A 15,311-nucleotide genomic window follows, 5' to 3' on the forward strand; every position below is an offset into this window, starting at 1 on the left:
GTGAGGCTGCACGTGCCTTCCCTCTCTCCGACCATCTCGAGTGCAGCTCCCACGTATTCTAGTTAGCAGTAACAATAATGACAACAGCAGTAACTGCAACATCAATAATGGTAATAACATGTTTGACATGTTTAGCACCTGGACTTCAGAGTTCACTAGGTCTCTCTTATGGCTCCATTTGTCTGACCCTTCTGCAGCAGGAAGACAAGGGACCACTTTTCTGATATGGGGACTTAAGACTTCAAATGACTAAATGACCTGCCCAGCAAATAAGTGGCCGAGCTAGAATTAGAACCCAGCTCTATGTTTGTGCTCTCATGGCCCCTAATGGGGCCAGTCTTGGAGAACAGCCAAGTGGTCACAAGGCTCTTCTGGGAAGTGGCTAGAATCAGGGCCAGCCAGGGAGGATCCAGGTGGGAGTGCAGGAGGGGCTTCTACTGTCCTCTGGGTGTTGGCTTTTGCCCTTACTGGTGGGCCTCCCTCCACCTCCTGGTACTTGCCTCACCCTGGACAGGATGTGGGAACTTTTAGACATTTGTCCAGGGAGTGGCAGAACTAGATTCTCCCTCTGGTGTCTTAGCCTTGCCTACTTAGGGATACCTGGGAAACTGCCTAGGCCTGCGGGCAGAAAAGGTCCAATGCTGACCTAGGAATGTTCCACATTGGTCTCAGAGAGCACAGTCCTGAGAATAGCAGACAGGACTCCCCAAGCTGGGAACTGGGCTCCCTCCCCATTCTCTCTGGTGGCCTGGGCCTTTGGGGGTGGGGGGAGTGTCCTCTCTTTGTGCACCCATTACCCACAGAGTGGTAGCTTCCTCCTTTCTTTCTCTCCTTTCCCTCTGAATGACTGAGAAATGAACTGATACTTATTAACATGTGCTAATGAGTGTTAGCTGAACCGCCTTCCAAAGGGAGAGTGAAAGGGAAGGAGGTGAGAACAGAAAGGAGGTCGCTGCGGGAGAGGTTGTCCCTTAGGAGGAGGAAGGACAAGACCAGTGTGAGCCCGGAGGGGTGAAACAGAGGGAGGGTTCCAAATCCATTTGTTTTTTGCCCAGAGCAAATGCGTATAGAACTACTTACAGGAACACACTAGGAGAGAGGAGTCATAAAAAGCCTGCGTGTGAGGCCTGTATTCATCTCCCACTTGCTGTCAGAGGAGAGGCTTGAGCTGAGGAATTTACGGAAGCTACTGGGTCTCTCTTGCCCTGTCTCTAGGGGTATAGGATGGCCCCAAGGTCAAGAACAGGCACTCTAGAATCAGGCTGCTTGGGTCTGAATCCCAGAATAAACTGTGCAACCTTGGGCAAATTACATAACCTATCTGTGCCTCAGTTGTTCTCTTCTGCAAAATGGGACTGTATGTACCTACCTCTTAGAATTGTTCTGAGGATTAAGAGTCGGTGTACCCCTACCATTTATGGAGCCAGAAATTAGTGGTGGTTGGCTTGGCAGGAAATTCTCTGGCCAGCATCTCTCCCCTGGGGTAATGAATAGCTTCTGAAGGGGGCTAACCACAGAGTGAGGCCAAGAGGAAAGGTGAAACTCAAGCCCTTAACCCCTGTGCTGCACAGCCACCCAGGGGTCTGGCTCAGCCTCTTCCAGCTCTGGCACTGTAATGGGGCTCCTCTGCCTACCCTGGGCCAGATCTGCGGGGCCAGAGAGCTCATCCTGGCTCTCTAAAGGCCAAAGCTAGTTCCCCCTTGCTTCTTCGGTTTTCTTGGCAAGGAAGAGTGTGGAACTCCTGCTGCCTGTTTTCCAGGGCTGCTGAGAGCGGGGAATATGTTGGCTTGTATAGGGGAGGTCCTGAGCATCACTACAGGGTGGGCACAGTGACCTCCAAACCCCTCATTGAAACAGCCCCATATTGTTCATTTTAGATGCATGGTTGGGGCCTCTTTCTGGGAGGCTTGTCCCTGACTCTCCCAGAGACAGACCCAGGGAAGGCCACAGAGCCCAAGCAAGTCCTTTCGTCTCTGTCTCCAAGTTGAGCCTGCAAAAGCAGTCATGTTTAGGAGTTACAAGCCCTGCTCTGGGGTTAGACAGAGGACGGTACAAAACCCACTTACTGGTTGTGAGGCCTTGAGGAAGCTATTTAACCTCTTTGAATCTTAGTGAAAAATAGAGGTCACCATAACACTGGTTGCATGAAGTCAGTGGAAGGACCAAAATCATGTGGTCAAGGAATTAGCTGGCAAGAATGCTGGCAGTGGTAAGTGCCACATTAAAAAGTAGTTATTATTATTAATATAGGCTGTTAGGAGGAATTTTTCTTGTTGTTTGGAAATAGTAGCACAAAAGGGGCTAAATACTTTGCTTGTAAAGCTTCTCCCCAGAAGGCAGGCACCTCCTGTCTGCTGGACTCACTAAGCCTGCCCTCTGCTTCCAACCAAGGCCAGGATCTATGAAAGAAAAACCAGCATGGGGGAGAGAGTGGAGCCTTAACCTCTGGGGTGCAGCATCTGCATCTTCTCTGAAGCCATGTTTTGTTGGGGGGGACCTCCAAAAGACCTCTCCAGGTCATGGGGGATGCCTGCAGTAAGGAAACATTGGCAAGCCCCCCTGATCTCAGAGCAGAATTCTGGAGTCTGGGCCCCCAGATTGGAGCTGTCTCTGACTTAGGGCCGTGTGAAGGCCCAGGCTGTCCTGTCCTGTGCTTAGAAGGAAGATGGGGTGATCACACCCTGTTTTTGTTATCTGTAGCCCTTGGAGGTCTCTGTGGCTCCTGGGAAAGGTGCATGTGGAGTTTAACAGGGGAACAGCACCCACATAACTGCTGGTCGGTCCAGGTGTTGAAAGAGGCCAGGGTGGAGCTGAAAACGGCTCCAAACAAACCTCCATTCCACTGTGCAGGGGCCCTCTGACTCCGCAGAGAGCAGCCTACAACTGTGGGGATCAGCGAGTTACCAAGATCTCCTCCCCCTTCTCCTGGCCTGCCCCACCCCACCCAGCGAGCTGTCTGAGGGCCAGCCCACCCCTGGTCTCCCAGCTTAGCCTTCCTGCAGTTTGCAGTGGGGAAGAGGAGAGCTTTGAATCAGAGCTGGACCAGATCAAATTTAAATACCTGAACATAAGGAGAAAAACATGAAGTCAGTTCAAGAAATCGCCAAGGGATTGGAAAGAGATCATAACCATATTTGAAAGCAGAGACAATAAAAACGAAATTCTTTTATGTTTACAGCCCAATGAATTGAGGATCTTTATATTTTTTAGATGTCCTAGGTGTTGCAATCCCTCTGCGATCTCCCCTCTTTATGATGGTGACGATGTTGATGAAGCCCCCAAGGATATATTTAGATGCCTTTATAGAGGCTTTAGTGTGTCCTCTTTGGTTAGGGCCTCACAACTAGCCTATGAGGTGTGCAATGCAAGGATTGGGCCCATTTTAAAGATTAGGAAACCAAAGCTTCGGGAGGTTAACCCCCAACCAAGATCTGGCAGGGGTGGAATGTCGAGAACACTCTGGCTCCTCCAGTTTCTAGTCCCTTTGTGGACCAGGTGCAATATGTACACAGTTCTCCCCAGATCCTGGCCACCAGAGCCACAGGGTCCCTACCAGTGCCAAGGAGTAGTGCCCTGTCCTCTGTTGCCAGGCTGCCCCTGAGTTCAGCTGATGGCTGGTTCCTCCCTTCTCCACAAGGGGCTGATTGGATGTCCTCTTCTCTGTTGCAACCTCAGTCCACCAACTGCATCCTGAATGCTGTAAGCCAGCAATTTTCAACATTTTTCATCTTACGACACCCATAAGCTAATGGCTAAAATTCTGCAGCACACCCCAAAATATCTTTTTTTCCCATTGGACAAAAAAAGAATAGGTATAATTTTGATTCATTCACACCAGATGGCTATTGTGATGGCTGTTGTCATTTTCTTATTTGACAATCTAAGGGAAAAGAGGTCAGTGCCCCTGACTAAATAGTCAGGTATTGCTTGTTTTCAAAATTCTTGTTGCACACTGGTTGAAAATCCCTGCTGTGACCCAATACCTAGCTAGTATTAACAAGAAGACGTGCCCAACTTGCCCTCTGCCTCAGATCCCAGAGTTGCTCCCCCAGATGGGAGGGCAGCCTGCTGACCATGAGATGGCAAGATGCAGGACAGATGACAAACATCCTTCCAATCAGTATCCACTGGGCCAAAGTAATTGGCAGAGCTTTTTAGAGCACCTGGTGTTATATTAGAGAACATCAAAGAAAAAATGAGAAGCCCAACCCGGTTCCTCCCTGTGCCTGGAAATATTCCTTCCAGATATTGTTTCTTTGGTCTTTATAATGGCAGGCCTGGCTACCGGGGTGCCAGAGAGCAGGCCTTGCTTCCCAGAAAGGAGGATGAAAGGGATGCAGGAGCCCAGCAGTTTCCATGGAAACAGATCAGGTGGAGGGAGAATAGAGTCCAGAGGAACCCAGAGGTTGGAGCGGGACTTTGTAGTAAACTCGTTCTGAAGCCTGAGAATCTGTGGACACAATATTTCCCTCTGCGCATAGGATCTGGGTCACCAGAATTGCAACAGGAGGGGGAATAACTGTGGCTGGGGCAGCGAGTGAGAGGAATGGTGGGCAGTGCAAAGAGGGGCTGTTTCCCTTATCTGTGGGCCCAGTGGCTGTCACTGACATATTGCGTGCTCAGTGCTCAGTGTGGAAAGCTCAAACAGGCAGTGGGACATGTTTGCTGTAAACATGGCAAAAAAACCATTCTGACCAATGAGTCCTAATGTAAAAGGGAGAGCCGAGGGGTGCGGTGACTTCTAAAATGGGCTGGCAAGTTTTTTGTTGTTGTTGTTTTTTGGAAAGGGCCCATGTAGTACATTATTTTTGACTTTGGGGGCCACAAGGTCTCTGTCTCAAGGACTCAATTTCGCAGTTGTAGTGCAAAAGCAGACAATAATGAGCACATGAACATAGGCGTTTCAATAAAACTTTATTGACAAAAGCATGCAGTAAGCCAGATTTGGCCTGTGGGACATAGTTTTTGATTCTTTCATCTAGTAGAATGGATTCTAGGCCCTCTCTAACCTCTCCAAGCCTCAGTTCCATCTTCTGTGAAATAGGAACACTAATAGAACCTATGTCAAAGGATTGTTGTAACAATTCAGTAAAATGATGTATGTAAATTACTCAGCACAGTGTCTGGCACAGAGTAGGTTGACAGTGGCTGCTTTTATTCTCTTTATCATGCAGTGGGGTCTCAGGATAACTGGATTCTGGATCAGCAGTTTGCTTCATGAATCTAGGAGAGTCCCTTCTCCTAGCTGAGCTAGGAGCTGATAATCCCTTTCTCCAGAAGGTGGGACGGGATCACCAAAGGAAGGGGTTGGAGGCAATGGGGAAAGACAAGGCTCAGGCAAGGAGGGCAAAGAGAAGTGTAGCTGCAAATGAACACGAGTCTACAAGACCTCGCTCGCTCGCTCGATCGTATAAGGCTGGCTTGGCCTGTGCTTGGGGACCTGGCAGGGAGCCCTGGGCTCGATTTGTAAACAGACCTCCATTTTCTGCCAGAATAGAACTTCCCGGTGGCCAGGAATTTGGCTCCTTTCGCCAAGGATAGGAAAAGTGTCCCTAGAGAGCAGTGTCCGCTTCCAGTCTCCTCCAGGAGGGAGCAGGGATGTTGCAGTGTGATGCTAAAAGATAAGGGCTGCATTCCATTCATTCATAAATTCATTTAACATTTAATTCATTGATGATGTCAGACAATATTTATTAACCTGCTTTGTGCCAGGTGCAGTACTAGGCCCTAGGGAGCCAACGGTCAGCAAAACTGGTGAATAAACTCCTGAGATGCTTCCCCTCGGGAGTTCAGAACTGAGTGCTGGGAGACAGATAGCGACCAGAACACACAATTGAACATAGAAGTGCAAACTGAGTGAATAACAGGAGTACTGTAAATATCTGGTATGTAATAGGGAAAAGGGAGGTTGGGAGCATTCCTGGGACATAGACCCCATGCAGGGTGGAGGAAATGTAAGAAGGCCTGTGGGACTGGAGTGGAGGGTGGGTGGGGGTATGCGATGGGAGTGACCCTGCAGAGGTAGACATTGGCCAGGGTTCATCTCCAGGGGTGATGGGCACCTCCCTCCCACTGAGGGCAAAACTCTGGGGAAGGGTGCAGGTGTGACAGGCTAGCAGCTAACATCTGCAGCAGCTGGGAGGTGGGGGGGAGCCCCGGCTGGTGAAGGGGATTGGGTAAGGCCCCAAAAGCAGCTGCTACATCACTGACAGGACCAGGTGCATTTAGGAGTCCAGGCAGGAGAGACTGGGGCCAGACACCCTGGTGCGGCGGCCAGTGCGGAGAACCCAGTGTTCTTCCCAGTGACCCCCAAACCCCACTACCAGTTACTTGGTGGTCACTGCCCTTCCTCACACTCAGACACCATCCTAGAGATGGAGACGGAGGCAGGGAGAAGGTGGAAAAGCCTGAGCGTTTATCCACAGGAAGCCAACGCCCCCCAAGTGCCCTTCTCCGTGAAACAGTGGGGTGGCACCGCAAACCGGCGAGCCTCACGTGTGCTCCCCCAGTCCTGCCCCACTTCCCAGCGGGGTGGGGCTCTTGAGGAAGATTAGACCAATGAAGGGAAACACAGAACCTGCATTTCCTTGCACATCTGAGTGATTCATGACCTTGCGATGCTCAGTCCTTTGTCACCCCCACTGGAATGGAGGTGGGAACCCCATCTATTTTGCTCACCACTTTTCCCAGCTTTCAGCACAGGTTGTGGCCCATATGCGCTCAGTGAATGTGCAAGGAAGGGAGGAGGGAGGGAGAGAGGGAAAGAAGGAAGGAAAAAAGGAAGAAAGGGAAGGAGAGGTGGGGGAAAAGACAGAAGGAAGAAAGGAAAGAAGGAAGGAGTGGGGGAGACGGAGGGAAGAAAGGAAGGGAGGGAAGGAGGGAGGGAGGAAGGACAGCAGAATGGATGAGGATGTTTTTGTTACAGAATCAGGACCCTCTGGAAGCTCTAGAAACAATCCCCTGCGCTGACCTGGCAGCTCAGCTTCTGGCAACCCAGTGCCAGGCAGCAGGCCCACTTGGGTCGCCCTCCGGAGGGCAGCTGCTCCGCCAGCGGGGGGCACAGCACCGGCTGGTGAGGAGGAGGGGCCTGGCTGTCCTCCCCTCTCTCTCATTCATTAATCCCCAGGCCCAGCTCCTGGCTGCCTCCCCACCCAGCCCTCCTGATCATGTCAGGGAATCCCCTCACAGGCAGGCCTCCGGATGGGGCGCAGGGTGGGCAGGCCTAGGTGGGAAGAGGCCTCACAGGGGTGCTTCCTGGGATCTTCAGCTCCGGCTGTGACTGCTGATGGTCAGAGGAAGGAGCCAGGAGCCAGGGCCAGGCCCAGCCCAGCCTGCACTGGAAAGCCAGGGTGGAGGAGCCCAGAAGGAAGAGAGAGCGGAGGGAAAAGGGTAGGAGAGGGAAGGGAATGTGGCTTTCCAAGAGTCACAGAGCCAGTGAATGAGGCCTGGGCCTCCAGGGTCACCTGCCCATTGTAGATGGCAGTGGTGCCCACCAATATCCCCTCTAACAATGGGACAACACCCCCCAGCTGCTGTGAGTGCTGACTGCTGTTGAGGGCTCAGAGCGGCACCATCCTCTGGAGAATTGCCACCTTTGACGGATGCTCTGACCACCCTCACTGTGGGGCAGCCCATAGCCAATGGCTGACAGATACAGGGTGTCAGGGCCTGGCCCCTTGCCTCAGGGTCACAAGCTGTGAGGTACCATTCATGCCCCAGTGCTCCCTGTCAGGTCAGGCGGAGGCCAGACTCCCACTGAGCATGCAAAGATGCTTGGCTTCTCTCCCTGAGCGCCTTCTTGCAATAACGCACCTGTACGGGAATCCCTGTCTCGGGCTCAGCTTTTAGTTCAGACCCAAGGCATGGTCTCATACGAACACTTCTCTCTCACACTGCTCGTTGGGAAGCTCAACTCTTCAGTTCCTGGAGGGATCTAGACACATAGGTGTTTTCACATAAGGGCAGGGTGCCTTCCAGCATCTCAGTGTGTCAGTGGTGTGCCTGCCAACCTTTCTAGCACCACCAGTTATCAGCTGTGTGAACTGGGACCAGGGCTTTCACAGCTTGGAGTTTCTACATCTGTCTCTGGGGAATGGGGATCATACAATCTCGCAGGGAGGCTGTGAGGTAGGGAGAGCCAGGGACAAAGAACCTGCCTTTAGAGTCAGACCATCCAGCCGCATGGCCTGAGGTGTGTGGTGAACTTCCTTAGCCTCTGTTTTCTCCTCCAAATAAAACTTTATTTACAAAAGAATGCGGCGGGCCAGGTTTGGCCTGTGGGACATGGTTTGCAGGCCCCGGAACTAGCTGAGTGAATTCTAGGCCCTCTATAACCTCTCCAAGCCTGTTTCTTTTTCTGTGAAACGGGGACACTAACAGAACTGTGTCAAGGGCTTGTTGTAACGACTCAGTGAAACGATGTATGCAAATCACTCAGCACAGTGTCCGGCTTCTATTCTCTTTATCATGTAGCGGGATCTCAGCATAACTGGATCCTGATCATCTTGGTACTGAAGCCATAGATTTCTGGGAGCACCCAGTGCCTGTAAAGCATTCAACAGAGAATCCTGGCCCATTTCGTGAACAGCAGCCACAGAAAGTTTACAGGGAAACCAGCACAGATTTAGTATCCAATACCAAGTGACTATTGTTATTTTTATTAATGGAGATTATGTATCTACAATCCAATGGTCATAATAAGAGCAAATACCTTGGTAATTTGGGAGAGGTGCCCCAGAAGTGTGGCAGATGGAGTCCTTGGGGCCTGATGCCTCGGATGTGGGTTGGGGAGGGGGAGGCAGATGGAACCCATCCGGGCTCATATGCAGTCAGCTGGCATGAACCTCGAGGCCACCATTCCTCGGCAGCCTGCATGCAGTCCATTCGTTACCCTGCCATCTCCTCCACATCAGAAAGCACACCCCCAGGGACTGTGGACAAAGCACACAGAACAGGGAATCACTTTTTCTTCTCTCGGGCTGGAGAAGGGGAGGAAAGAATGGTGAAGAGCCAAAAAATGTCCAAGGGCTTGTCCTTCTGGAGAAGACTTCTGGACAAATTCTGTCTTTCCCGAGGAGCAGGGGTCTGTAAACTCTGACTCTCGGGCGAACCCGGACACTTCTGGTTAGCACGGCGGGCAAGCTGAGAATGGTGTTTATGTTTGTAGATGGTTGGAAAAAACTGGGACACAGCTACAGCCCTTCATTTACTTATTGCCTGTGGAGGCTTTCATGCTGCAACGGCAGGGTTGAGTGATGTCAAAGGAGACTGTAGCCCACAGAGCCATTTTCAGGAAAGGGTTGCCAATCCCTGACTTAGAGCATCAGGCTGACCGAGACTGGGCAGAAAGGGCAGTTGCTTCTTTTTTTCCCTCCGCTATTCCATCTCTTTTCAAAACCCCTTTCCTTCCAAATGCTTGATACTTTCTTAACACTTGGCTAATGCAAAGGAAAGAATCTGATTAATAAAATCACACTAAGGTGTTGGTGACTTAATGTATTACACCCTCCTTCTCCCAGGAGATTGGACTGAAGGAATGAATGAGTGGTGGAATTTTGGGAACTGTGGATGGTGTGTGTGTGTGTGTGTGTGAGAGAGAGAGAGAGAGAGAGAGAGAGAGAGAGAAAGAGAGAGAGAGGGAGAGAGAGAGAAAAGAGAAAAATTTGTAATTACAAAGGATGCAAGATGCAGAGCCCTGGCCCAAAGGAAATAAACAGGTTATTTGGGAATGAACAGTATAAGCCCACCTTAGTGGCTCCTGCTACCTCTGTGGACAGGTTAGAGAAGGTGCCACCTTTTCTGAGGTGAACTCTAAACCTGTATGGTACAAGGCTTATGTGATGCCGGGAGGACGTGGAATCTGTGAACAAGTCAGGACAATGGTGGGGGCACCACCTCAACGCCAGGGTGCTGTCCAGGAGGTCAGACCTCTGTGGTTTCATCAGAAGACAGGTAACAACTGGCTTTATGCCTTTGTTGGCCCTGAAACTTGTTCTGTGGGCCTCTGGTGCTCTGGGTACCAGCTGAGTGCCTTCCTGTGGCAGCATACCTTTATCCCCCTCTTCTCTCTGATGCTGGATCTGAAGGACCGTCACAGCTGGAGGGCAGGGCTTCAGCTTAGCTGCTGCTGCTCAGCCATCCCCCAGACTATGGCCTCCACCATGGTGACTTCAAGCTCTACCTGGCTGGACAGCAGCAGTGGGCTTTCTCCTAGCCTGCCCCCTCTGTTTCTGTTTTCCAAGTTGACCTCCCTACCAGAACCAGGGTGAGCTCTCTGAAACATCAGCTGTTCTGGGCTAAACTGTGTTCCCCCCAATTCATATGTTGAAGTCTTAACCCCTAGTACCTCAGACTGTGACTGTATTTGGGGATAGGACTTTGAGGGAGGTGATTAAGTCAAAACGAGGCTGTTAGAGGGGCCCCAATCCAATCTGACTGGTGTCCTAATAAGAAGGAACATTTTGGACACAGAGGGACACCAGCCATACCTATCTCCTAGCATTTGCCAGTGTGAGGTTGTCATTCTCTGTCACCGAGCCTTTGCATATGCTGTGTCCTGTATTGGAAAGTTCTTTGCCCCACCTGGCAACTCCCATCCCTCCTTCAAGGCTTCCCAGCACCACCTTCTCTCTGTTTCCTGATAGGAAAACCAGCCAGAGCTCTCTGGTGGAAGTTATATGCTGGATCGATTCCCCAACAACCAGTCCAGTCACTCCGAGAAGACAAGAACTGCACTTCATTGACCTCTGTGGCCCCAGAACTCGGCACATAGCCAGGCCTGTGATATGTGTGTAGCTCCTTTCGTCCTGCTTTCTCTGAGGTCAGTGCTGGGCTGAGCACCTCACCTGCACGATCTCACTTAACTCTCAGCCGTAAAGTGGGCACCATACATGCCCGGCCTCCTAAAACTGCAGCTGGGAAGAAATACTGTGATGCAGCTGGAGTGCTCAGTGCAATGACTTGAGCTTGTAACACCTTCTGCGGCCTTTGCTTCTCCCTCCGCTCTTCTTCAGGGACCACCTGAGCCGCCTCACTTGCAAGGGAACTGGAAGTGCTCCCAAGGGGGTCAGGCTGAGGCTGAGACTTTATCTGAGGTCACACCCTGGCTTGGCCTCCTTCTCCTCCTTGTTCTGCTCCCTCCAGCCCCTTACTGGTACCTCTGGGCAGCATCACCCTGATAAATCACTTGCTCCCAACTTTTGACTCAAGTTTTGCTTCTGGGAGAGTCCCATTAGGGGGCTGACAACCTTTTCCTGCAGAGGGCCAGATAAATATCTAATAAATATTTTAGACTTTGAAGCCCATATGGTCTATGGTAACTACTCAGTGGTGCCATTATAGCAGGAAAGCAGCCATAGGTCAGTGAATGTGCTTGGCTGTGTCCAATAAAACTTTATTTACAGAAACAGGAGGTAGGTAGGATTCAGTCTGGGGGCCATAGTTTACTGACCTTTGATGAAGAGAACAGCCCATGAAGCTTGGTGCTCTGTCTCGCTCCCACTGTTTTACTGTTTTAGATGAGGTATTGAGAAGTTACATAACCTTCGTAGTGTCACATGCTGGTGAGTGGCAGGGCCACAGCCGGGCTCTGAAGCCTCTATGCCGACTGCCTCCTACAGCGAATAGCTTCAGGTGTGGTCCAAGGTGAAAGAGAAAGGGGGTGCGGGGGGAAAGTTCTGGCTGGCTTACCTCCCCTCCATTTCTGGAAGAACCAGTAGGAAATGGGGTGGGGATGCATCTCCCCTCAAGTTCTGGGTGATTTCCATTAAATTATTAATTGGTTCATTTGCTTTTCTGAAGCACTGGGTGGACCGAGAAAGACTCCTGGAATCCTTTGTGAGACCTACGTGCTGGAAAGGTTTTAAAAATAGCACCGGGCCCTTTGACAAGTCGAGCGCTAATCACTCTGATGCCCTGGCACCTCAGCAGACGTGCTGGGCAGAGGCTCAGAGCCCTCCCCCAGCTCTGAATCGTGAAGTCTTTGTTGAGAATTGAGGTGAGGCTGCCAGTATGTCCAAATTTTCCAGCTCAGGCCAGGGAGCTGAATGTGGTCCTCATGCAGATGTGGCAGAACCGCAGGGAGTGGGGCGGCGGTGAGAGGAGCCCAGGTCTGTCCCATCCCGTGGCTGGCCAACCCAGGAAGCCTTCTGGCCAGCCCTGTGTGTGTGTGTGTGTGTGTGTGAACTTTTTCTTAGCAAAAATTATTTCTACTCATTTGTAGTAAATGCTATTCAACCAAAAGGAGAAAAACTACCCATAATTCTACCCCCTGGGATAGCAATTTATTAAAATTTTGGTTTAATTCCTTCCAGTTTTACTTATTACAAAAAGTGGGATTCTGCTGTGCATATGGCTTCATTTCATAACATATTTTGACCATTTTTCCATGTCACTACTTAATCTTCTCTAATGTCTTTTTAAATCCCCACGCATGATACACGCTTTGCATGCATGAGTCAGAGTTTATTTACCGTTTCCCTGTGATTAGAGAAAAGGTTTTGTTTCTGGTCATTCTGCTGCTATAAACAAAGTCGCTAAATCTTTCTTCAAGCCCTTGGTGCTCCCTTTACATTTTTTGGTGTGGAATCACTGGGGCTTGGAGTAATCGTTAGGGAGGCTGGAATCTTATTGATCTGTTCTAAGTTATCTGAAGCTTTTTCATAAGGCATTCTAAAATAGCAATTAAGGGCACATCTAAAGATCGAATGGCTGGATTTGATTCTCAGTTCTGTCTAAGAAAGGTTTGGGACCCTGGACATATTACTTAACTTCAGTGGCTCTACCTGTGATGTTGGAAGAATACTAGTACCGAACTTTTTCATGTTTACTGTGATAATGATCTGATCCTCCACCAGTGATCTGGCCTGGTCCCCTCCTGCCTTTGTCCTTGCTCCTGCACCCCTGGCCTCACAGATGGAATATATCAGTGACATGTCCACCACAGGGCCTTTGCACTTGCTATCCCCTACATATGATATATTCTTCCTCCAGATTTCCACATGGGTTACTTTATCACTTCCCTCAGGTCTTGGCTCAGGTGAGCCCCCCTTTCTGACCATCCCCTCGCCACCATTCCCTGTCCTTATACTGGATTTTATTTTTCTTAGACTATTGTGACCTCCTGACATATGACATATCTATTTATATTTGTCTATCTCCCCCCAACCCTGAGAATATAAGTTCCTTGAGGGCAGAGAGCTTACTATTTTCTTCATGGCCATGTCCCCAGTATCTGAATTATGTTGCCTGTCTGCACAGAAGGCGCTCAAGCATAAGTTTTAGAATGAATGAATTAAGCACGTAAAGTGCTGAGCACAGTGCCAGACCCAGCTTGGGTGCAGTAAGTTATAGTTCACCTACTGGAAGAGCTGAACAGGGTGACTGAGAAGTCAAGCAGCACAGACATTCTGAGGAGACAGGAGGCGGGAGGTAGACAGCTCCTGGCTGCACCGGAATTGGAGTTGGCTGGGCTGATGGGCATTGGAGAGGTGCGGCCATGGTGTCCCCTGCTGTCCCCTTTCAGCTCCCTTCTCCTTGGGGACACTACCCCTCCTTCCCCAAACACAGCACCTCCTCTTAACTACTTTCTTCTTGGGCTATTTGATTTTAAAGGGGAGCTAGGCAGCTGGAAGCCTGTGAAAACCAAGGCACTCACTTCCTTCTTACGCTACATGCCTCTTTTCATCCTCACTCTCCATGCTGGGGGCACACTGACTTGCTTGCTGCGCCCTGAGTGTTCTCTCCCCTCTCTGGGCTTTTGGCATACACTGTTCCCTTTGCCTGGAGTGCCTTTCCTCCGTCTTCTGCATCCCAGCTCACTCGCTCATCCTTCAAGACTCAGCTTAGGTTTCACTTGGGAAGTACCCATCACCTCTCCTCCCTAGTCTGGTACCTCAGCAGCCCTCACACTTCTGTTTCCATTGTTTTTCTCACACGGTGTTATAATTCTCCGTTTTCTTATTGGCCTCCCCTACTGATCTGCAATGGTAAACACAGGGACCCTGTGGTGCTCACCATCCATTCTCTGTGCCTTGCATGACACAGAGAAGGTGCTCGACATTATTGAGTGAATGAATTAATGATGATGGAATAGGCCCCCGAGAATGTCAGTGGGATGTCTTCTGGGTGGGATGCCTGCTCACGGTCCTGTGGTCAACTGGTGCCGGGGCCTGGAGTCTCAGTTCTGTCTCTTAGGCCGGATACTTCCACAGTTTCTGAATAAAGCATCCTATGTGTCTGGGGAGTGACATTCTCTGGTAGATGTTCCAGCCCTGTCAGAATCAAACGCTTCAGCCAGTTTCTATAAATGTGAGCATTTTAATCGGGCAGCAGCTGCCATGGTAACTGTCTGAATCTTAGAACTTGGGGACTGGGAACTGAGCAGAGATCAGATAACTTAAAAAAAATTTTTTTTCTCCTATGTTTTCTTCTTTTTAAATATTTCATTTTATTTATTTATTTTTAGAAAGAGGGGAAGGGAGAGAGACGGAGAGGGGGAGAAACTTCAATGTGTAAGAGATCGCTTGCCTCTTGCACATCCCCAACCAGGGACCTGGCCTGGAACCCAGGCACGGGTTCTGACTGGGAATTGAACTGGTGACCTTTTGGTTCACAGGCCGGAGCCACACCAGCCAGGGCAAGATAACTTTTAAGGGGCTCTTTTTGAATTGTGCTGGTGTTTGGGAGCTCAGCGAAGGAGAACTGGCATTGCCCAAGTGCCCCACGACAGCAGCACTCAGTGCTTCCCTCTCTTCGGGACAGGAGCTTGAAGGCCTCTTACTGGTCTCATTTGTGTTGTCCCCAGCATATCCGCCTGAATCCCAGGTTGTTTGGGGCTCAGATGAGGCAAACTGAGATTTTCCTTCATTATAGACTGGAGGGGAGGGAGTATGGTAATCCAGGGAGGGAAGATCACGCTCATTTTTAATATTCGGTCCCAATCAAGCTTTCAAGTAACCATCCAGGCATATGGGCACTTTCTCCTCCTGGAGCTTTACTGAGGGGCAGGGCAATGCTTTTGAAGCGTTAACTAATGCTATTTCCCCCCTGGCATTTTTTCCTCCCCATTCAGACTGTACAGCTGTGTGGTCCGCCTGTCTGCAGCACGCACAGCTGTGCACATGGAGACAGCTATTCAGCTCGTGCACTGCGTAAGTCCACCTAGGCTGGCCGTGCGCAGGTGCTCCCTGGAATTGTGCGACGTGATAGCCCTGGGAAAGGGTGGGACAGCAAAGACAAAAGGAGTTGCTTCCATGATTTTACATTCCAAGTCTTGACCTTAGAACAAAAGGAACTTGAGGTAGAGCTAAAAG

The sequence above is a fragment of the Furipterus horrens genome, unplaced genomic scaffold, assembly GCF_987537825.1.
Source record: "Furipterus horrens unplaced genomic scaffold, mFurHor1.1.pri manual_scaffold_13, whole genome shotgun sequence".
NCBI classification, from domain to species: domain Eukaryota; kingdom Metazoa; phylum Chordata; class Mammalia; order Chiroptera; family Furipteridae; genus Furipterus; species Furipterus horrens.